This window comes from Schistocerca piceifrons, chromosome 2 (genome assembly GCF_021461385.2).
Source record: "Schistocerca piceifrons isolate TAMUIC-IGC-003096 chromosome 2, iqSchPice1.1, whole genome shotgun sequence".
NCBI lineage: Eukaryota > Metazoa > Arthropoda > Insecta > Orthoptera > Acrididae > Schistocerca > Schistocerca piceifrons.
This window is the reverse complement of record NC_060139.1, coordinates 47,542,175-47,566,740: the sequence shown is the minus strand read 5'-3', so window position 1 is coordinate 47,566,740 and position 24,566 is coordinate 47,542,175.

The window sequence follows — 24,566 nt, the reverse complement described above, 5'->3', positions numbered from 1 at the left end:
TGATTACACCAGTCTCCACATACAATGGTGGAAAGTTCCTGGGGCTAATGTCCAGATACTAAGCGATCATCTAGAAAAAAAAAATTATGCCAATGACACCCCCCCCCCCCCCCATCGTTGTGCCGCACGGTTTTCCAATAATTACTCCCCGTGGTGCAACTGCGGACTAGGCAAATAGTCCATTTCATTCGGCTACACATTAAATGTGACTTTCAAGCCTTGGCACAAGCTTGCTTGGAATGCCAGTGCAGCAAAGTAGGCCGTCATATATGACCTCAGCTAGTACACTTTAGCATACCAAGTGCACATTTTCGACATGTGCACCTACAACATGTCAGCCCCCTTTCAGAATTCGAAGGTTACAGATACTTACTATCACTTACTGAAAGTTTATCGATGGGGTGAAAGAAGCCCAATTAAAGACATTACAGCAGAGTCAAGAGCTCGTGCTTTTGTTGACGCTTGGATAGCTCGATTCAGTTGCTCTGAAACGATAATAATAGACCACGGAAGATAATTCGCGTGTGCTCTGTTTGAGGCACTCTGCAACCTCTGTGGCATTACGTGTAATCGTATAACCGTATGCCACACTCTGCGTAACAGGCTTATGGAGCAGTGCTACAGAATTCTAAAGGGTACACTCACATCCGGCTTTTCGCGGTTGATGCTGTAGTATACAGAGAAGTTGCAGCATTAGAAAATTGCAGTGAAATGCAGGAAGATCTGCAGCGGATAGGCACTTGGTGCAGGGAGTGGCAACTGACCCTTAACATAGACAAATGTAATGTATTGCGAATACATAGAAAGAAGGATCCTTTACTGTATGATTCTATGATAGCGGAACAAGCACTGGTAGCAGTTACTTCTGTAAAAGATCTGGGAGTATGCGTGCGGAACTGTTTGAAGTGGAATGATCATATAAAATTAATTGTTGGTAAGGCGGGTGCCAGGTTCAAATTCATTGGGGGAGTCCTCATAAAATGTAGTCCATCAAAAAAGGAGGTGGCTTACAAAACACTCGTTCGACCTATACTTCAGTATTGCTCATCAGTGTGGGATCCGTACCGGGTGGGGTTCACAGAGGAGATAGAGAAGATCCAAAGAAGAGCGGCGCGTTTCGTCACAGGGTTATTTGGTAACCGTGATAGCGTTACGGAGACGTTCAGCAAACTCAAGTGGCAGACTCTGCAAGAGAGGCGCTCTGCATCGCGGTGTAGCTTGCTCGCCAGGTTTCGAGAGGGTGCGTTTCTGGATGAGGTATCGAATATATTGCTTCCCCCTACTTATACCTCCCGAGGAGATCACGAATGTAAAATTAGAGAGATTCGAGCGGGCATGGAGGCTTTCCGGCAGTCGTTATTCCCGCGAACCATACGCGACTGGTTCAAAAACTGGCTCTGAGCACTATGGGACTCAACATCTTAGGTCATAAGTCCCCTCGTACTTAGCACTACTTAAACCTGACTAACCTAAGGACATCACACACACCCATGCCCGAGGCAGGATTCGAACCTGCGGCCGTAGCAGTCCCGCGTTTCCGGACTGCAGCGCCAGAACCGCACGGCCACCGCGGCCGGCATACGCGATTGGGACAGGAAAGCGAGGTAATGACAGTGGCACGTAAAGTGCCCTCCGCCACACACCGTTGGGTGGCTTGCGGAGTATAAATGTAAATGTAGATGTAGATGACTGTGGATGGAAGCCTTGCCACGGCGGCACTAGGTGTTCGTACGACATTCAGTGAAGGCCCATAGAAATTATTAGCGCAAATCCTGTACCGAGAATCACTCACTCCTGGCAGGGTTCGTCCTGCCGACCCAGTCACTTGAAGCAGCAGACTTACCAGCACTGGTCCGGCGGACGAAGAGCCGCAACAACCATACGCAAAAGGCACCGAGTAACTGAATTTGTAACACTACGAGACGACATGGTCTGGTTAATTTCACAGTCACCCTGCTGAACCCCACATAAAGTCTTAAAACGGGACGAATATGTGTAATTTTGCTCAACAGAAAAACAACGACGGTCTCATTAAATCACCAACAACCAGCGGGGATTTTGCGTGAACACACAGCTGTACATGATACGTGTGTGGAAGAAATGGAACATATACATGTAGTCATTTACCCCTCGACATGCCGATGACTAAGTCGAACTCCGAGGAGCCAAACTTGACGTGAGAGATTTCGATCCTGAGAACGTCTGTGTGAAACTTGTAGAGAATTACCCAGCAGTGACAATCCTGGGCCAAATAATGATCCGATAGCTCAACAGCTTGTACACACCGCGAACGTCGATTACGCTGCTAATCTTCACATTTGTCAGCAGCTGGAGTACACACTATTAGAGTCATAAGGGAACCACAACGACGGCTACCGCACATCGTGTAAGAGACAGCTTCAGGTCCCCCTACCGTTCTGCCATCCTAGTTGCCTCAGCCTCCATTGCCGCCTGCAACAGGTGAATCATGGTACGGCCGCCCCCATTCAGCACTGTAGCATCTACAAAACACGAACATTAAGGGCCAGTTCACTTCGAGGAATGGTCAACCACGTCCTGCTTTGCAACCGGCCACGACATGGCTGGTTAACCACGTCTGCACCTGATCCACCTACTCGACGACACCACTGACCACCACAAGACGCCAGTGGTCGGTTGGTTGCTTGATTTGGGTGAGGGGACCAAACAGCTTGGTCATCGGTCCCATCGGATTACGGAGGGATGGGAAAAGGTTCAAATGGCTCTGAGCACTATGGGACTCAACTGCTGTGGTCATAAGTCCCCTAGAACTTAGAACTACTTAAACCTAACTAACCTAAGGACATCACACACATCCATGCCCGAGGCAGGATTCGAACCTGCGTCCGTAGCGGTCGTGCGGTTCCAGACTGTAGCGCCTTTAACCGCTCGGCCACTCCGGCCGGCCGATGGGAAAAGGAAATCAGTCGTGCCCTGTCAAAGGAATCATTCTGGAGTTTGCCTGAAGCGTTTTAGGGAAATCACGGAAAACCTAAATCAGGATGGTCGGACGCGGGTTTTGATCCGTCGTCCTCCCGAATGCGAGTCCAGTGTCCAGTGTGCTACCCAATGCGCCACCTCGCTCGGTCCGACCCCAGTGCTCCGCATTGGTGGGTGATTGAGGCCTGGGGGGGGGGGGGGGGCAGGACGGATTCTGTGGGGACACCAGTACGAGTAAAATCTCTGTCCAGAGAAAATATCTGGCCGAGTGCAGTATCCAGAGGGACTCCAGAGTAGTGAGATCGGTTGAGAACCTTGTACCATGTCGATGTAAGTCGGATGATGAGCAATAAACCAGTATCACAGGTTCGACTCAGTGTATAGTGGCGCTGAACTTATTTTCAGATCCACGAAATTTTTCAGGAAAACGGTCTTCTCTTCAAACTTGAAAGGCTTTCTTGTTAGCCAATTTTCCTTGATCGACGTCGATCCTTTGCAGTACTATCCAATATAATAAATACATTAACAGTTGAAATATGCAAAATACATATCATTAAACAGTTAATGAAAGATTCATGTGTTTAAATTACTGAATGTTAACTACAAATGAAACTGTGGTGATCTGACTCTTTTGGTTATTTTATTATGATGTAGCAAACTAAAAACTACGAGAAAAAGACACTTCGTTTGGAAAAAAATCTCTTCATTGACCTTTGTAATTTGAGGGGGCATACGTATCGTAACGGAACGTTCTTGGTGGGACAAGTCAATACGGCAACTATGTTAGCAGTGTCACTTATTTTACTGGACACAGGCTAGTGTGGTTTACAACGTCTTCAGAAATATAAGGCAGGAATAGAAATATTAGGAAATTGTTTTCTTCTAGTCAGTTGGATGTCCCGGGTCACAAAATTTATTGTACTCCTGTACTGCAGATTCTGAAGGGTGATGAGTTCCGCATTCGTGTTTAATTTAGATTTTACTGCTCCATTGTTGAATTGTTCGAGATGCTGATTAGTCCTGGAACAACTTCTAATTTATCCTAGTACGGGAATAGTATGGGAACAGAGAGAAAGAGGCGAAGGTTGTAGTAGTTAGGATCTTCAAATACTGATAAAAGAGGAGAAAAGAAAGATATATGGGCGTCTGGTCGGGTCTTGCGACGAATGGAATGCAACTAGAAGGCCTAAGCATTTTTTGGAGTCGGCGTTCGTTTGTGCCGCGGCTCTTAAAGATTCCTCGGTCTAAATATATCAGCTACTGGACGATCTGCAGCTAAACATTATCTGGAGAAAGAGAGATAGGGCGTGGGGAAAAAAGGGAACTGACATTGCTTCCACGCGACAACTGTGACGTACAGAAGGAACAAACAGACTCACAGCAGCGCACTGGCTCCGTAAATGAATTATGTTTACTCTGATATTTTTCTTCGGACAAAATATGTACACGCATAGATCTATGTCCATGTGCGATGTTCAGGGACCACTGTGACGTGCTTCGTGAAAAGGGCGTAGGGTTCATCGACTTTTGGTCCACGTCACAGAGCTGACAGACCTTTCTGTTTGAAGTAGGTGCACTTGGATAAAACATAATGATGACAGTAATAATAATGACATTAATAATAATAACAAGACAATAATCATTACAATTACTTGGTTATGCCCAGCTGAGAACCGCATAAAAACGTGGGTAGCTGCTGTATACCCATTTTTCTTCTCCCAAAAAGTTTTCATTTTCTCAGTGAAATTTCTTCTACGTTCTTCCACCCAGATGTTATTGGTTTTAAATAATTCTTTCCCGTGTTAATCGACTATAACTGTCGATTGGAGTCCTGAATTCCCTTGGCACAGACTGGGGTGACACTTTTTAAAAGGTTTATCATTCTTGATTTTTTAATATCCTTCATTTCTTCATTGATTACCTACCTCTTCCGAGGTTTTTGATGCATATAACATTGCAGGCATAGTTTTCGTAATTTTTCGTTTTTCATTGGAGGATATTAATTTTGTTTTTGTATGTATTACAGATAAAACTATAGGCGTGTGGTATTTAGATAATTTGTCAGTATTAACTTGGCAGATTTGTTCTAAAGAATAGATTCTTACCACTAGGTAAGCATGATTGAATTTACACACTTTAAATATTTTACCGGAGTGCAGATTGCTGCAATTGAACAGAGTTTCTCGAGGGAGTAGATCACTTTTTATCGGCTACTGAAAAGGTAGGTAGATTATCTGCAAAGGTCAAGCAACTGAGTAGAATTTTAGTTTCACATAATCTTCCGTAATCATTCTTTCCTCTTGCCTGTCGTAACTCGCAACCACCTTCTCGGTACCTGATTGAACAAGAGGGGTCAGTCATTACTCTTGTCGCACTTCTGTGGTAATATCAAAACGTTCCGATATGTCGTCTAAGGTACTGGTATTTTTTTGATTAATTCTCTAGCCTTCCCGTCTATTTTTGAATTCTTCAAATCTGTCAAAGAGTTGTAGCTGTTGAAATTTACGTATTCTGTTTCTTAAATCCACAAATAATATTATCGTCTCACTTTTGCTAATTTGTAGAATGGTCTTTAAATTTAGGATCTTTCTCGGCACAAGATCTTCCATTCCCAAATACGACTTGATATTCTGGTTCACAAAATAATTGTTCTGCCTGCGTATCAACTGTCTTGATTACGGTTTTCGACTGCATTTTGCAGATAACTGGCAAAAATGTGGACCTCTGTAGGTTATTATATATATATATATATATATATATATATATATATATATATATATATATATATATATATATCCTCTGTCTTCTTATGAAGTGAATGAATTAGCCCACACTGTCCTTCATCATGCGTCTTTCCTTTGATGCAAGTATCTGTGAGGACGGTATGAAGTTTCTGAGCGAGACTTCTGTCGTATTTTTCACATATCTGAATTCAAACTTTCTTTGGAGCTGATTATGTTTGAGCTCAACTATTATTTGTTCGGCTTCCTCTCTCAAGGGAGCTTTGAAATAGAATTCTATTAAAGTGACTTTGTCTGTCAGTAATTCATAGTTTAATAGGTCTGTGGTACATTTTAATAGACGTTAACAACTTTCTTTACAACTTGTTTCCGGCTTTACGCCGGGACATATAAGACAGACATGGGATGCACGAGATTTTAATTATTCTTCTTCAGATGTTCTGTAGGAATTCCGCGTGTTACTTCTCTTACATGATTTTGCCAGTTTGTTATGGAAACGGTGATGCTTTACGGATCGAGCGATTTTGAATTTTGTTTCTGAAAAATTGGTGAAATCTTGTCGCTTTTTTAGTTGTATGGGAATATCAGTTTTTTTGTGTCATTTTGCTCAGTTCTACAGTCTAATCACAAGTGGCATTCCACCATTTACGTTCTACTTACTCGGGAGTTTGGCAACGTTGAGGGAAGCTGTATGCACAATATCTATACAGTCTTAAGAACTCCGTTAAAATATTAGCAAGGAGCGTTCCAGAATTTTGCTTGTTTGATTTCAGCGTTGTATATCAGGATCTGTTGAGTTCAAATTTAAAACGATGCAGATACTTATGAATATCAAGAATACTTTTCTTTTTTGCATTCATCTTCCTAATATACGTTTGATTTTTTCTAGAAATAACTACATGGTCTGTTCGAAATTCACATAAAACAGTGTGTGACCTCCAGATCTTTTTCTTGTGTGGACATGCCAAGAAATGGGATGTCATTAGTTTTATACTGAAGATTTATCGCAAATCTTTCACTACCTTTGTTAGTTCCCTTGTGGACAGGACATACCACGAGCCTAGTTTACCACTTTTTTTTCATTGTCAGTTTGTGAACTGAAATTATTATTGTTATTTTTGACAAACGCCTTAGAGGTGACGAAGCCCCAAAGGAGAGGAAAAAGGCAACAATTACATCAATATTTAAGAAGGGCAACAGGAGGAATTGTGCAAACTATCGTGGTATTAGTGTGATGCTATCCATGGCGAGAGTCTATGGCCGCATCCTAAAAAAGAGGATAGAAGAAGAAATAACTGAATCTGAAGAACAAAATGGATTCAGATCTGGTCGCTCCTGTACTGGTGGAGTATTTACCCTCAAAAACCTAGTGGAGAAAAGGACAGCAATGGGCATTACAACCCACCTTGTCTTTGCAGACCTCCAGAAAGCTTCTGACACAGTTCCACAGAACAAGCTATGGACAAGTGTAATTGATAATGGTGTGTCACCGAGCTATGTGAAAGCTGTCAGACTCCTCTACCAAGGTTGTACGGCAATGGTTAAAGAGAGAAATCAACTATCTCAAGAGTTTTGAGGTGACAAAGGGACTACGCAAGGGATGCACACTTGCCCCTACACTCTTTAAGTGCCGGCCGAAGTGGCCGTGCGGTTAAAGGCGCTGCAGTCTGGAACCGCAAGACCGCTACGGTCGCAGGTTCGAATCCTGCCTCGGGCATGGATGTTTGTGATGTCCTTAGGTTAGTTAGGTTTAACTAGTTCTAAGTTCTAGGGGACTAATGACCTCAGCAGTTGAGTCCCATAGTGCTCAGAGCCATTTGAACCATTTGAACACTCTTTAAGATCTACCTACAGGAGGCACTAAAGTCATGGAAAAGGAAATGCGGAGGAATGGGTGTCCCTATAGACGACGAGATCTTGTTCACTCTATTTTTTGCTGACGTCCAAGTGTTAGTAGCTGGAGATGAGGAAGATGCAAATTACATGCTCCGCAAATTAAAAGAAGAATATGAAGAATGGGGTCTTGTCATAAACGTATCTAAAACAGAATATCTGAAAGTGGGAGACAATATTGTTACCGGCTTACAGCTCGGTTCTGATACTGTTAGAGGGTGCCATAATTTTAAGTACTTGGGATTGACACTGTCGTCCAGTGGTAGGAGTATGGATGATGTAAACAATAAAACAGGCCAGGGCAAGCGAGCCATAAAACAACTAAATGGTATTCTCTGGAACAAAAGCATAACGCGCAGAACAAAACATACCATCTACCACACAATTATTGAAAGTATCACAACATATGGTGCAGAGTTGTGGGAACTAACTCAGAGGCAGAAAGATCGCCTGCTGGCTGTAGAGATGGATTTATGGAGACGGAGATGTGGATACTCCAGAAGTTGACCATATTAGAAATGATAGGATCAGAGAGGTTATGAATGTCAAAAGCACAATCCTTGACTACATAGAAAGGAAGCGCCTACTCTCGTGTGGTCACTTACAGCGTATGCCAGACACAAGATAGCCAAAACGGCTATGGCAATGGACTCCACATCACAGAAGAAAGCGCGGTAGACCTGCGAGATGCTGGAAAGACGACGTCAACGAAGCAATGGCGGCGAGAGGTCTTAATGAAGGAAACTGGAATGACCGTGAACGATGGAGATTGGGATGCGAGAGGCGGCGGCAGCCGTAGAAAGCTCGCTCATATATATACACTCCTGGAAATGGAAAAAAGAACACATTGACACCGGTGTTTCAGACCCACTATACTTGCTCCGGACACTGCGAGAGGGCTGTACAAGCAATGATCACACGCACGGCACAGCGGACACACCAGGAACCGCGGTGTTGGCCATCGAATGGCGCTAGCTGCGCAGCATTTGTGCACCGCCGCCGTCAGTGTCAGCCAGTTTGCCGTGGCATACGGAGCTCCATCGCAGTCTTTAACACAGGTAGCATGCCGCGACAGCGTGGACGTGAACCGTATGTGCAGTTGACGGACTTTGAGCGAGGGCGTATAGTGGGCATGCGGGAGGCCGGGTGGACGTACCGCCGAATTGCTCAACACGTGGGGCGTGAGGTCTCCACAGTACATCGATATTGTCGCCAGTGGTCGGCGGAAGGTGCACGTGCCCGTCGACCTGGGACCGGACCGCAGCGACGCACGGATGCACGCCAAGACCGTAGGATCCTACGCAGTGCCGTAGGGGACCGCACCGCCACTTCCCAGCAAATTAGGGACACTGTTGCTCCTGGGGTATCGGCGAGGACCATTCGCAACCGTCTCCATGAAGCTGGGCTACGGTCCCGCACACCGTTAGGCCGTCTTCCGCTCACGCCCCAACATCGTGCAGCCCGCCCCCAGTGGTGTCGCGACAGGCGTGAATGGAGGGACGAATGGAGACGTGTCGTCTTCAGCGATGAGAGTCGCTTCTGCCTTGGTGCCAATGATGGTCGTATGCGTGTTTGGCGCCGTGCAGGTGAGCGCCACAATCAGGACTGCATACGACCGAGGCACACAGTGCCAACACCCGGCATCATGGTGTGGGGAGCGATCTCCTACACTGGCCGTACACCACTGGTGATCGTCGAGGGGACACTGAATAGTGCACGGTACATCCAAACCGTCATCGAACCCATCGTTCTACCATTCCTAGACCGGCAAGGGAACTTGCTGTTCCAACAGGACAATGCACGTCCGCATGTATCCCGTGCCACCCAACGTGCTCTAGAAGGTGTAAGTCAACTACCCTGGCCAGCAAGATCTCCGGATCTGTCCTCCATTGAGCATGTTTGGGACTGGATGAAGCGTCGTCTCACGCGGTCTGCACGTCCAGCACGAACGCTGGTCCAACTGAGGCGCCAGGAGGAAATGGCATGGCAAGCCGTTCCACAGGACTACATCCAGCATCTCTACGATCGTCTCCATGGGAGAATAGCAGCCTGCATTGCTGCGAAAGGTGGATATACACTGTACTAGTGCCGACATTGTGCATGCTCTGTTGCCTGTGTCTATGTGCCTGTGGTTCTGTCAGTGTGATCATGTGATGTATCTGACCCCAGGAATGTGTCAATAAAGTTTCCCCTTCCTGGGACAATGAACTCACGGTGTTCTTATTTCAATTTCCAGGAGTGTATATAAAGAAACTAGATTATTGTCATAAGTACTGACTGTAGGTTTTTCACTTAAAACATAGGTCTGCTGCGGCGTCGGAGGCACATGTAGTGTCATTCGAGGTTTTATACATTTGTGATAGTTTTTTGTGTACATCTGGGAGAGAAAATGTTGCACGTCTCACGTCATTTCAGAGTCAGGATCGCATAGAGGAGAAAATTCCAGCAGACTAAAACTGTGCCCAGGCTGGGATTCGAAGCCGGGACTTTACCTTTTGTGAGCCATGCTCTACCGACTAGCTCTTCTGGTACGACTCGAGTACCGGTCTGGCACACAGTTTTAATCTTCATCCTAGCTTTTGTTTGGCATTAAACATAACTCTTTTCATCGTAGGCAGTAGTCCTAAGTCTCGAGACGACTGCTACTTGGAAAAATCGATCAGTCTATTTTTTTTCTGTTCTTATCGTCTACAACTAGTCTGAATATATCTTACACGATGAAATTCTTGAAATGCAGTCAACGTTTCATAGACTGTGTACGACGGTAGTTTCAATGCGTTCAGAACACAAAGTAAACACTAAAAAATCACATTTAATCACGCTTTATTAGTTACGAAGCGTTTCGGAGTGTAATCTCTATCACGAGGTGATAAATTGAATCCAATTGAAAGATCACATTCTCAACAACGTTAGTTTAATTTAGGATCTCGGGAACTGAATTTTTTCCTGATTTTTTTTTCTAGTGGAATAAATATTAACGCTACTTGCATTGGTTACTCGGTGTTTCTACGGTGGGCAATGTGATCTAAATCGTTATTAGGAAATATGTATTTGAAATTAAAGACCAGCTCTCCATTGTGTTCATTTTGAAAAAAATAAAATCGGTTATCCTTTCTGTTCACGGTTGTGAGCGACTCCAGCTGAATGTTGGGGCAGCCTAATCAGCACCCAACACGTAGAAGCTGTCTTAACAGCCCAGTTTGTTTTTCTGTTTGCGATCCGCAGGACCCAATACGGACTGCGTCCAGACTGTAAAGGTACGGACGACAGATTTTTCTCTGGAAATCAGAGCCTCTTCGAACGACAGGGACTGAATGTGCAAGAGGCGACGACACTCCTCCTCGCGAGTTCTTTTTACAGCAGACGCCTGTTGCATATGCTGACAGCGGCAGAACACATGTCACGCATCTGGTCGAAACTCTTCCCAGAAGAAGAAGCGGCACAAAGGCGGCCGGCCGCTCTTTATCGACGTAAGCTGCGCTGTTTACACCCGGCGGCGCGACCCCGGCCGGCTCCGTGTGTGGTCCTAGCACAGCCGCGCGACCCGTCATACTTGGCGCCTCTGGTCACTCTTGGTACACAGACTGTATAACATGGAGCGGCGGACGCGGCCGGCGTACCGCGAGATTTTGCGGAAATCGACGTGGCAGTTGCCAAGACGCATAGCAAAAACACTGGGTAGAAGATGTGACGTATTGGCAACACAGTGTAGTGGATTGCGCTTCGTACGCAGGTGTGACATTTCTTTCAAGATTTCAACTTAATGTTTTACAAATGAAGACGCAATATCAAGCAGACATGTCGGTTCTTCGACTTCTAGTAGTAGAAGTAGTAGCAGTTTTATTTCATATGTGCATCACTCGCACATGAATATTCGACATTTCGTGGTATTACAATTTAGGAACAAGAAAAACTATGTAATTTATACACAGTGGTTGTTTTAACGTGTGACAACTAAATATCGCGAAAACTACCCATTGTACGAAAAGCAGGTTCTAGCTGAAAAGTTAATGCTTGTAAAGGGGATATCTGTCGGTGGTACAACTGGCACCTCGTAACCACCCCTTCTGCACGAGCGGGGTCAACTTTGTATTTCCAATGGGACCACCCTTCACCCCCATTTTTATTGCATACTAGCCAACCCGGCGATGCTTCGCAATTGCTAAATATTTGTGGGAATTTGATGTAAGTCCTAATCTTGTCTCCCCTTCCCCCCCCCCCCCCCCGTGCTATCTCCATCCTTCTCCTCATCCCCCCTCCCTCTGTCGATCCCCTCCTCCTTCCCCTTATCTCTGTTCATCACCTTCCACCCTCTCCCTACACATCTCTTATATCACACTCTCTCTATCCATCTCCTTCTCCTTTATCTGTTCATATCCTCCTTCACCTTCTTTATACCCATTTCCTCTACTTTCGCCGGCCGTTGTGACCGAGCGGTTCTAGGCGCTTCAGTCCTGAACCGTGCTGCTGCTACGGTCGCAGGTTCGAATCCTGCCTCGGGCATGGATGTGTGTGATGTCCTTAGGTTAGTTAGGTTTAAGTAGTTCAAAGTCAAGGGGACTGATGACCTCAAATGTGCTCAGGGCCATTTCAACCTCTACTTTCTCTGCCCACCCCATCCTCCCCGTGACACTGACCTTATTTATTGTTACTGTAAACGGAACCTTGATTTGGGACAGAAGTGAAAATAAATGGGTAAATCGGTTGGAATCATTAGTACATGGGGTATGAGGGAGACCTTTCCAGCTGCTGGATCTGTGAGGACAGTAGCTTTAATGACAGTATTTCTCAGGTTTTAATCTACGAAAAGGTAGGATTATAAAATTAGCCACAAACACAACTTTCCAATTTTCTGTTAAAAGAGAACGCGAAAAGGAAAACAGAACCGCAAATTTCACGGCACAGTTCAAAATGGCTCTGAGCACTATGAGACTTAACTTCTGAGGTCATCAGTCGTCTATAACTTAGAACTAATTAAACCTAACTAACCTAAGGACATCACACACATCCATGCCCGAAGCAGGATTCGAAACTGCGACCGTAGCGGTCGCTCGGTTCCAGACTGTAGCGTCTAGAACCGCACGGCCACTACGGCCGGCTTCACGGCACAGTTTAGCGTGTTTTTTCTCGCAGCCGGCTTAACGGAGAGCGTTTGCTGTCCTACATGTCTATATCTCCTGCCGCTTAGGCAATGCTTTGTCAGTCAGTCAGTCGGTCGAGGAGGGATTCATGCAACCGAATCTTTCCTTGAATTTGTGGGAGTCGAAGTAAAACTATTTCAATAAGATCATGAATTTATTGAAATGAAATAAATCGGAATTCCGACTTCCGGAGTGATAATTGATCGCGCTTGAGAAATTCATATACGAATTGCTTGCAAACGCTGTCTACGCTCTTCATCTAACTCACTGACTCGACGACCATGTTGGCTTGCGTTGCGCGTACGTCGACCAGTATTTTGAAGCCTGACTGGCGGCATATTTCCAAAGAAATAGAAGACGAACTGAAATCAACTGAATGCTTGAAACACAACAAATTACATCGAATTGATCGCTAATCAATCTTTGCAACACACCGAAGTTAGCACCACCGATGAACACACGTATGGCCGTCTGACTCGTCGACGTTCCGAATCAATTTGTGCGGCAGCTCCAACTGAACGAGTGGAACTCGACTGTATCCGTCATAACGGATCGCGCGTGAGAACTTCTTATTCGATTTGCCTCCAAACGCTGTCTACGCTCGTGGTCAATCTCACTGGTTCGACGATCACGTAGTCGGCCTGCGCTGAGTTACGTCGACCAATTTTTCGACGCATCACAAGTGACGTTTTTCCCAAAGAAATAAACCATGAACTGAAATCAACTGAATGCTTGCAACACGCCAGATTACTACTAACTGACATCAATTCAATCTTTGCAACATGCCAAAGGCATTATCAGCACCGATAACACACCGAAATTTCACTTTCAGTTGTAATCTTCTTCGCAGTTCGTTGTTGTTATGAAAAAATGCGCCAGCAGAACTGTCAGACTGTACGTGACAATTCTTTTGTTATGAAAACATATGACAGTGTGCTCCCTGCCGCCGTTGGATAAGCAGCTGCAGCAGCAAGTCGTATACTCCTAGCTCACTCATTTGTTACATAGTTTAATTCTTAATTTCTTTGCGTGTTTTTGGTACTTGCATTGTTTAATTCATAAATTTCGGGCGTATTATAGTATTTGAGAGTTGTAGCATCGCGTTTTAGTACCTGAATAGTGTAAATTCGCGTAGTCGTTTGTCTACTGTTTAGTTTTGAACGGCCAGTGTCGGTTGGTCGCAGTCAGTGTGCTCCCTGCCGCCGTTGGATAAGCAGCTGCAGCAGCAAGTCGTATACTCCTAGCTCACTCATTTGTTACATAGTTTAATTCTTAATTTCTTTGCGTGTTTTTGGTTCTTGCATTGTTTAATTCATAAATTTCGGGCGTATTGTAGTATTTGAGAGTTGTAGCATCGCGTTTTAGTACCTGAATAGTGTAAATTCGCGTAGTCGTTTGTCTAATGTTTTGTTTTGAACGGCCAGTGTCGGTTGGTCACAGTCAGTGTGCTCCCTGCCGCCGTTGGATAAGCAGCTGCAGCAGCAAGTCGTATACTCCTAGCTCACTCATTTGTTACATAGTTTAATTCTTAATTTCTTTGCGTGTTTTTGGTACTTGCATTGTTTAATTCATAAATTTCGGGCGTATTATAGTATTTGAGAGTTGTAGCATCGCGTTTTAGTACCTGAATAGTGTAAATTCGCGTAGTCTCCTTCCGCCGCCGAGCAGTGTCAGCAGTGCGCAAGTAGCAGCATTACTGCATTTACTAGGCAATCTTGTATTTTAATAACCGTTTAAATTTTGTCGATTTGTTTGCGCTCTCTGTAGATTAGTTCAGACGTTCTTTGCAAAACAGTTTTTAGCATGGATAGGGACTGCAACTGCTGTGTTCGGATGCAGGCTGAGTTGGCATCCCTTCGCTCCCAGCTTCAGGCAGTGTTGGCTTCGGTCACACAGCTTGAGGCTGTTGCCAATGGGCATCACTGTGGGGGTCCGGATGGGGGTTTGTCGGGGACGGCCAGCTCGTCCCACGCATCCCCTGATCGGACTACGACTGTGGTTGCCCGGGATACTGCCCGCATTGAGGCTGATCCCTCACCTGTGGTAGAGTGGGAGGTCGTTTCAAGGTGTGGCAGGGGGCGAAAGACATTCCGGAGGGCTGAACGGAAAGCCTCTCCAGTTTGTCTGACGAACCGGTTTCAGGCTCTGTCTCAGGCTGATACTGATCTTCGGCCTGACATGGCTGCTTGTCCTGTTCCAGAGGTTGCCCCTCAGTCTGCAAGATCCGGGCAGTCGCAGAGGGTGGGCTTACTGGTAGTTGGGAGCTCTAACGTCAGGCGCGTAATGGGGCCCCTTAGGGAAATGGCAGCAAGAGAGGGGAAGAAAACCAATGTGCACTCCGTGTGCATACCGGGGGGAGTCATTCCAGATGTGGAAAGGGTCCTTCCGGATGCCATGAAGGGTACAGGGTGCACCCATCTGCAGGTGGTCGCTCATGTCGGCACCAATGATGTGTGTCGCTATGGATCGGAGGAAATCCTCTCTGGCTTCCGGCGGCTATCTGATTTGGTGAAGACTGCCAATCTCGCTAGCGGGATGAAAGCAGAGCTCACCATCTGCAGCATCGTCGACAGGACTGACTGCGGACCGTTGGTACAGAGCCGAGTGGAGGGTCTGAATCAGAGGCTGAGACGGTTCTGCGACCGTGTAGGCTGCAGATTCCTCGACTTGCGCCATAGGGTGGTGGGGTTTCGGGTTCCGCTGGATAGGTCAGGAGTCCACTACACGCAACAAGCGGCTACACGGGTAGCAGGGGTTGTGTGGCGTGGGCTGGGCGGTTTTTTAGGTTAGATGGCCTTGGGCAAGTACAGAAAGGGCAACAGCCTCAACGGGTGCGGGGCAAAGTCAGGACATGCGGGGACCAAGCAGCAATCGGTATTGTAATTGTCAACTGTCGAAGCTGCGTTGGCAAAGTACCGGAACTTCAAGCGCTGATAGAGAGCACCGAAGCTGAAATCGGTATAGGTACAGAAAGCTGGCTTAAGCCAGAAATAAATTCTGCCGAAATTTTTACAAAGGTACAGACGGTGTTTAGAAAGGATAGATTGCATGCAACCGGTGGTGGAGTGTTCGTCGCTGTTAGTAGTAGTTTATCCTGTAGTGAAGTAGAAGTGGATAGTTCCTGTGAATTATTATGGGTGGAGGTTACACTAAACAACCGAACTAGGTTAATAATTGGCTCCTTTTACCGACCTCCCGACTCAGCAGCATTAGTGGCAGAACAACTGAGAGAAAATTTGGAATACATTTCACATAAATTTTCTCAGCATGTTATAGTCTTAGGTGGAGATTTCAATTTACCAGATATAGACTGGGACACTCAGATGTTTAGGACGGGTGGTAGGGACAGAGCATCGAGTGACATTATACTGAGTGCACTATCCGAAAATTACCTCGAGCAATTAAACAGAGAACCGACTCGTGGAGATAACATCTTGGACCTACTGATAACAAACAGACCCGAACTTTTCGACTCTGTATGTACAGAACAGGGAATCAGTGATCATAAGGCCGTTGCAGCATCCCTGAATATGGAAGTTAATAGGAATATAAAAAAAGGGAGGAAGGTTTATCTGTTTAGTAAGAGTAATAGAAGGCAGATTTCAGACTACCTAACAGATCAAAACGAAAATTTCTGTTCCGACACTGACAATGTTGAGTGTTTATGGAAAAAGTTCAAGGCAATCGTAAAATGCGTTTTAGACAGGTACGTGCCGAGTAAAACTGTGAGGGACGGGAAAAATCCACCGTGGTACAACAACAAAGTTAGGAAACTACTGCGAAAGCAAAGAGAGCTCCACTCCAAGTTTAAACGCAGCCAAAACCTCTCAGACAAACAGAAGCTAAACGATGTCAAAGTTAGCGTAAGGAGGGCTATGCGTGAAGCGTTCATTGAATTCGAAAGTAAAATTCTATGTACCGACTTGACAGAAAATCCTAGGAAGTTCTGGTCTTACGTTAAATCAGTAAGTGGCTCGAAACAGCATATCCAGACACTACGGGATGATGATGGCATTGAAACAGAGGATGACACGCGTAAAGCTGAAATACTAAACACCTTTTTCCAAAGCTGTTTCACAGAGGAAGACCGCACTGCAGTTCCTTCTCTAAATCCTCGCACAAACGAAAAAATGGCTGACATCGAAATAAGTGTCCAAGGAATAGAAAAGCAACTGGAATCACTCAATAGAGGAAAGTCCACTGGACCTGACGGGATACCAATTCGATTCTACACAGAGTACGCGAAAGAACTTGCCCCCCTTCTAACAGCCGTGTACCGCAAGTCTCTAGAGGAACGGAGGGTTCCAAATGATTGGAAAAGAGCACAGATAGTCCCAGTCTTCAAGAAGGGTCGTCGAGCAGATGCGCAAAACTATAGACCTATATCTCTTACGTCGATCTCTTGTAGAATTTTAGAACATGTTTTTTGCTCGCGTATCATGTCATTTCTGGAAACCCAGAATCTACTATGTAGGAATCAACATGGATTCCGGAAACAGCGATCGTGTGAGACCCAACTCGCCTTATTTGTTCATGAGACCCAGAAAATATTAGATACAGGCTCCCAGGTAGATGCTATTTTTCTTGACTTCCGGAAGGCGTTCGATACAGTTCCGCACTGTCGCCTGATAAACAAAGTAAGAGCCTACGGAATATCAGACCAGCTGTGTGGCTGGATTGAAGAGTTTTTAGCAAACAGAACACAGCATGTTGTTATCAATGGAGAGACGTCTACAGACGTTAAAGTAACCTCTGGCGTGCCACAGGGGAGTGTTATGGGACCATTGCTTTTCACAATATATATAAATGACCTAGTAGATAGTGTCGGAAGTTCCATGCGGCTTTTCGCGGATGATGCTGTAGTATACAGAGAAGTTGCTGCATTAGAAAATTGTAGCGAAATACAGGAAGATCTGCAGCGGATAGGCACTTGGTGCAGGGAGTGGCAACTGACCCTTAACATAGACAAATGTAATGTATTGCGAATACATAGAAAGAAGGATCCTTTATTGTATGATTATATGATAGCGGGACAAACACTGGTAGCAGTTACTTCTGTAAAATATCTGGGAGTGTGCGTACGGAACGATTTGAAGTGGAATGATCATATAAAATTAATTGTTGGTAAGGCGGGTACCAGGTTGAGATTCATTGGGAGAGTGCTTAGAAAATGTAGTCCATCAACAAAGGAGGTGGCTTACAAAACACTCGTTCGACCTATACTTGAGTATTGCTCATCAGTGTGGGATCCGTACCAGGTCGGGTTGACGGAGGAGATAGAGAAGATCCAAAGAAGAGCGGCGCGTTTTGTCACCGGGTTATTTGGTAACCGTGATAGCGTTACGGAGATGTTTAATAAACTCAAGTGGCAGACTCTGCAAGAGAGGCGCTCTGCATCGCGGTGTAGCTTGCTCGCCAGGTTTCGAGAGGGTGCGTTTCTGGATGAGGTATCGAATATATTGCTTCCCCCTACTTATACCTCCCGAGGAGATCACGAATGTAAAATTAGAGAGATTAGAGCGCGCACGGAGGCTTTCAGACAGTCGTTCTTCCCGCGAACCATACGCGACTGGAACAGGAAAGGGAGGTAATGACAGTGGCACGTAAAGTGCCCTCCGCCACACACCGTTGGGTGGCTTGCGGAGTATCAATGTAGATGTAGATGTAGACAGCAGAACTGTCAAAGCTGCCGTGACATTTCTTCCATTGCGATTTTCATACAAAAGTATAATCCAAATTTCTGACTTTTCTGGTTGATTTTCCACAAACTTTCTTTCATACAACCTCGTCCCGACAATTACAAACACCAAAAACGCTCAAATCGGTCGAGACGTTCTTAAGTGATGATCCTTCATACACGCGGCAGCAGATTTTTATTTACATATACATATTATGTGAATACGTACGGTTTTCTCAAACCATTGTTGTCCATTCGTGCTAGATGGTGCTGTGAATGACAAATATCAAGTGTGCTTGTTTCTGCAATTGAGAGCCGACACATTTGATTCTATATTTCATTTATTACGTAACTTTAAACCTTTGTGCTGCAACGGTTGATACTAATGTTCAAACGTTACTTGTATGTTACAAATGTGGTGCTACAGTACAAATAAATATGGTTACACATAGACATTTCCGGCTGATAAGTTACTTGTAAAGTAACGTAGTTTTATGTTCCCTACGGGGTTGATTGTGGTGAGTCACAAACCACCGGACTCCTTGATTTTGGTGACCACTCTGGAAACCCGCTATCAAGGGCGACTGATTTCGGTGTGTGTTTCCAAACAACCGCCATAACTCTCGCGCTGGCCGCTATGCAGCTACCGGCGCATTACAAACGACAAACATTGTAATGAGGTAAAATGTTCACGAAGTGACAGTGACACGCTCACCTGACATGCATATGCACCGAAACCAGGAGCCCAGTGGTGAGAGGTAGGGGGCTCACCGACATCAAGCATGTCGATGGGAACAGAAAATTGTTACATCCACGTCGTTGTTCCTGAAACACTTTAGTTGAAATTTCTAACAAGACACTGAAATGTCTAGCCATATTGTACTATACAATCAAATTTGTAACACTAAAGTAAATTTCGAACTCAAATATCAACTGTTAGAACACAAAGGTTTACGTTTGCATCGTAAATACAATGTAGAAGCAAATGCGTAGGTTTTTAATTGCAAAAAAAGGCACACATGATATTTGTCGATTGCAGCGCTATCTACCACGAATGGAAAACAATGGTTTGAGTAAATCATATAAATTTTTTGGCGTATAATCCGAATATGCAATAAAAATGGATTGGGGTTCCCATTTGAAAATTCGAAGTTGACCCCCCCCCACGCCTCTTTCCACGCGCAGGAGGGGTCGTTAGGAGGTGGCCGCATGTCGGACAGACAGATGTCCCCTCTACCAATATTAACTGTTGACCTAAAATATTTCTTTTGTGCGGTGCATCATTTTAGAGATATTTAGTTGTCTCAAGTTCAGACAGACACCATGTACATACAGGCATTGCCGGCCGGAGTGGCCGTGCGGTTCTAGGCGCTGCAGTCTGGAACCGAGCGACCGGTATGGTCGCAGGTTCGAATCCTGCCTCGCGCATGGATGTGTGTGATGTCCTTAGATTAGTTAGGTTTAATTAGTTCTAAGTTCTAGGCGACTTATGAACTCAGAAGTTAAGTCGCATAGTGCTCAGAGCCATTTGAACCATACATGCATTTATACAAGGTGAGTCACAAAATATTGACACCTAGAATAACTGCGAAAGTATGATAGTAGCTGAAAAGTTTGTGGGACAAATATTGCGTGAGACAATGGGGGCCAGGTAATATGACGTTGGTTTTTTGTTGCTAGGTGGGGTCGCGTTAGAAAGTTATGAACCTCTTCTTTCACCTCGTCGTCGGAGCTGAATCGCTTTCCGTCCAAATGTTCTTTTAACCTAGGGAACAGGTGATGGTCACTGGACGCCAAGTCAGGACTATAGGGACGGTGGATCATTTGTTCCACTGAAACTGTGTAACCTCCCCACCGTAATTTTTAAAAGAAATTTAAATTGACAATACTTAATACAAATGGCGGCCAAGTGTAACCTCCCCACAAAATTTTTAAAAGAAAAATGACGATACTAATTAGAAATGCTGATGGACATGACTCTAAGCGTAACCTGCCCACAATGAAATGTACTGACAATGGCAACAAAAATGTGAAATACGCAATCTGACTCAAATATAAATCCTTCACAAAATTTTTAAAGTCCGTTCAGTGACAAGAAAATACAATTAAACCGAAATATCGGTTTTTCGCCCTGTGCAAAACAATCAGAATTAAAGTCTTACCTCAGAATAAATGGATGTCACATATCTGCTCTTGTTGTTGCGCACCGCTTGGAGGAACTGCATTGCAAATAATAATATTCTCTTTTTTTGTGATTTTAATGGAATTTTTCTTCAAAAGAAGTGGAATGAAATGGGAAGTGCAACGAAATCTTGAGTTCAATAAAAATTAAACTTTTGAAAAAATGCTTTTGAAATAAAAATTATTATTGGGAGACTTGTTGGAGAATAATTACAATAAATAAAATTTTTCATTATCTAATGATTATATTAATTAACAGTATACCTTATTCCTCATCTTGACCATTGTTGCCGACCGCCTACATCACACAACCGCACTGGGCTGCTACTACTGACCGACCGCTCTGCATGACGACTACAGACTGAGTACTGCTCTCAACTAGACAGAGCTACAGACTCGCAACGACTGACTGACTGCTACTCTGCATAGCGACAACTAACTCGCAAGGACTACTACTGACTGAGAACCGCTCGCAACACTCGCGCGGTCAAGCGCATACTCTCTGGTCACAGATGCTACAATGCCTCGCCATCGCTGCTGCGTTACATACGTGTTTCATAACCCTCCACTCGGGGGGCAAAAATTTGGCAGCGATGGTGAGTCATTTGGACTTGCCAAGCGCGGCAAAATTTTTCTTTAATTAACAAAATCCTACAACTTACAGAATATTTAAATGTTGTGCACACGCACTAAGTACAAAATATATCAGACAAGGACAAAATGTGAATACTAAACATAGTAGCAAATCAGAAAAAAGTATATACAAACTTTTTGACAGATAAAGTGCACAGGCACTGAAAAAATTCTTTAGCATATGCAGAACAAATAAACAGACTGGCAAGAATAATTAGATGTAGTACATAAAGTAAATGTTGTGCACATGCACTAAGTACAAAATATATCAGACAAAGACAAAATGTGAGTACAAAACATAGTAGCAAATCAGAAAAGTATATACAAATTATTTGACAGATAACAAAGTGCACAGGCACTGAAAAAATTCTTTAGCATATTCAGAACAAATAAACAGACTGGCAAAATATTATGTTGACAAGTGTACATGCACTGAAAAATGTCTTTAGCATTTTCACAACAAATAAACATAATGGCAAAAAAAAATTCATGTCCAAAGTGCACATGCACTGAAAAATGTCTTTAGTATTTTCACAACAAATAAACATAATGGCAAACATCATGTCGACCAGTGACATAAGTGTACTCACACTGGAGTTTAGCGAATCGAAAAATGTATAACCTATGAACATAAATGATGTTACCAAAAAAAAAATTTTTTCTTTATGTGACAAGAATCAGGATAGGAAAGGGAAGGATTGCATCATGGTTGTAGCACTTTAGATTGCACACAGCTGCTCTGAAAGTCCATATCTTTCCACAGTAGTACAACACCAAGTGACACAACTTGAAGTTCTTTTCCCATCAGAATTTATCAGTGTAGCCAAGACACTGAACTGTCGTAGTAATGTTCCATGTTTTCACTTTGGCAGTACATTAGGTACACCAAACAGTGGGACCATAATAATGTCTTCATCGCTCATGGTGGTGGACAGCATGTCGTGTCAACACCACACTCTTACAAGGCACACCAACGTAGAATTAGTGCAAAACCAAATATAGTGCTCCATGATCACTGGGATAAACAGGACAAATGGACATTGCAGTAATTCAGGGTAGTCAGCTTATGAGGTGAAGGACATCAAGTCACATAATATTGACAATTACAGTCTTCATTGATAGTTCGTGGCATTCATAGCCCAGTTATTGAACAATTCTGTACCAAGTATGTAGTATTACAGAAAAATGTTCATTAATTGTTTTACATAGAATCAGTAGCCTTCTTTTCCTGGTTACAAAATATTATGAAATAATCGCATTCTTTTCAGTTACAGAGTATAATTAAGAATCATTAACCTTTTCCTAATTACAGTTAATTAATCATTTGTCATTAATTAATCATTTGTCTAATTACAGTTAATTAATCATTTGTATAATTACAGTTAATTAATCATTTGTCGTTAATTAATCATTTGTCTAATTACAGTTAATTAATTAATCATTTGTCGCCTTAATTAATTACAAAGCATTATTAAACAGTACCATAGTTAATTAATTATGTGTCATTCCAATCTATTAAGAATCATTAGTCTTTTCCTAATTACAAAGCATTATGACACAGTCACATTCATTTCAAATTACAAAGTATCAACATTGGAAACAAGAGCTAATCAATGGCATAATTAATAACAATTCGTGGAGTGACATTAATTATTGGCACTCAGTGGCCATCAAGTATTGAATAGAATAAAACATAGTTCATCATTCAGTATTATTCAGATCATTACAAAGTCATTATTAAAAATCAGTTAATTACAGTCAAATCATTAGTAATCACAGGCATTACAATAAACAGTGGCAGTTATTAGCTAGTGACAAAGCATTATTTTGAATATAGTCTCATTAAGAGGTCATTACTCGAGTGACATGCTATTCAGAGTTGATCAGTATTATTCAGAATTATCATAAACTAGTGACATTATGTGGGACTGGTAATACATTTTTTTGGTAGCAATGCATTGCGTTGGGATCGATAATTAATTGCCGAGGCATAATACTTTTTGCTTTTGACCTATTGCTGCAAATGAGGATAGGTAACGTCATTCGTCATGAGTCAGCTGTAGCAAGATTATGTAACAAGGCAGTACATGTGATCACATTTATAAATGATAAACACAAATGGGTAAAAAATATAAAAATGCAAGTACTAGAACAGGTATAATAAGTAACAGGTTTAGTAAGTGTCATGAAAAACTTCTCCTGGAAAAAATACAAAAACGGATTATTGACCTGAAAGAAGAAACGCACACTATGCTGAAAAGTAGTGAACTTCGAATTAACAAGTAGTGAAATGTGTATAAAATGTGTTCCATAGCTGTCCTTTCCAAAACTTTCCGTCATCCTACTATGCAATGTAACACCTGCTGTCAAAGCAAACCGCAACAAATACTTAAATAACTACGTGGCATAAAGAAAAAAACTTCATTATCCATATCATCATAACTTCACCATTATCATCACCTGTAAAGAAAAACTTCATTATTCATAACAGCATATCCTTCATCATTATTCATCAGTATTCACTATCATCTGCAAAAAATCACTTCATTACTCATTATTCAACTATTCCTTATCTCTAGCATATTTCATCACTAAAACTAAGATGTGTAGTTCTCTCTGACAGCCTGCATCAATCACCTTGTATTCTGAAAGAAAAAATTAGTTAAGACTGCTATTCTGTGATGAGTATAGTATAGTCTTGTTAATGCTTGTTAATCCTGATCCCTTTACTCTTCCTCATAAAGTTATTGCATCTCCTTTCGTTTATTTCGTAGGTGAAATTCCCATTTATGTTAAATTTATTTCTTAGAATCATCATTCCTTTCTGAAATTGATGAACAAAGATTAATGTCTTGCATTTAAATCCTATACCCACTAAATAATGACTGGTTTATGGTGACACAATTAACCATACAGCATAACATGACAGAAAACGTAATATGTCCAAGACATTGACAGTGTTCGGATGCGAAAAAATGTACACAGAATAATACAATGCAGTAGCAAAAAAAATGTGAAACAGTCACGATGTTGAGATGTCATAAGGCAAAAAAAAAAAATGTCAAAGTCGACTGGTGTGTGTTATATCTTAACTATTTCATAGTGCATACAAACAAAACTGGAGTACAGTCATATACACAAAAAAATGGAAAATGTGCACGGTCTGATGTGTAACGACAAGAAAAGCGACCTGCTAACCTTACCTTGCCGGGCACTTGCCAAGAAAAAAAAAATACGATAATCATCAATAAGTAGTCACATAAATATAATTGCAGAAATAGTCGTAAATGTGTAAATTCATCTGGAAAAATATGCACGGTCTGATGTGTAACGACAAGAAGA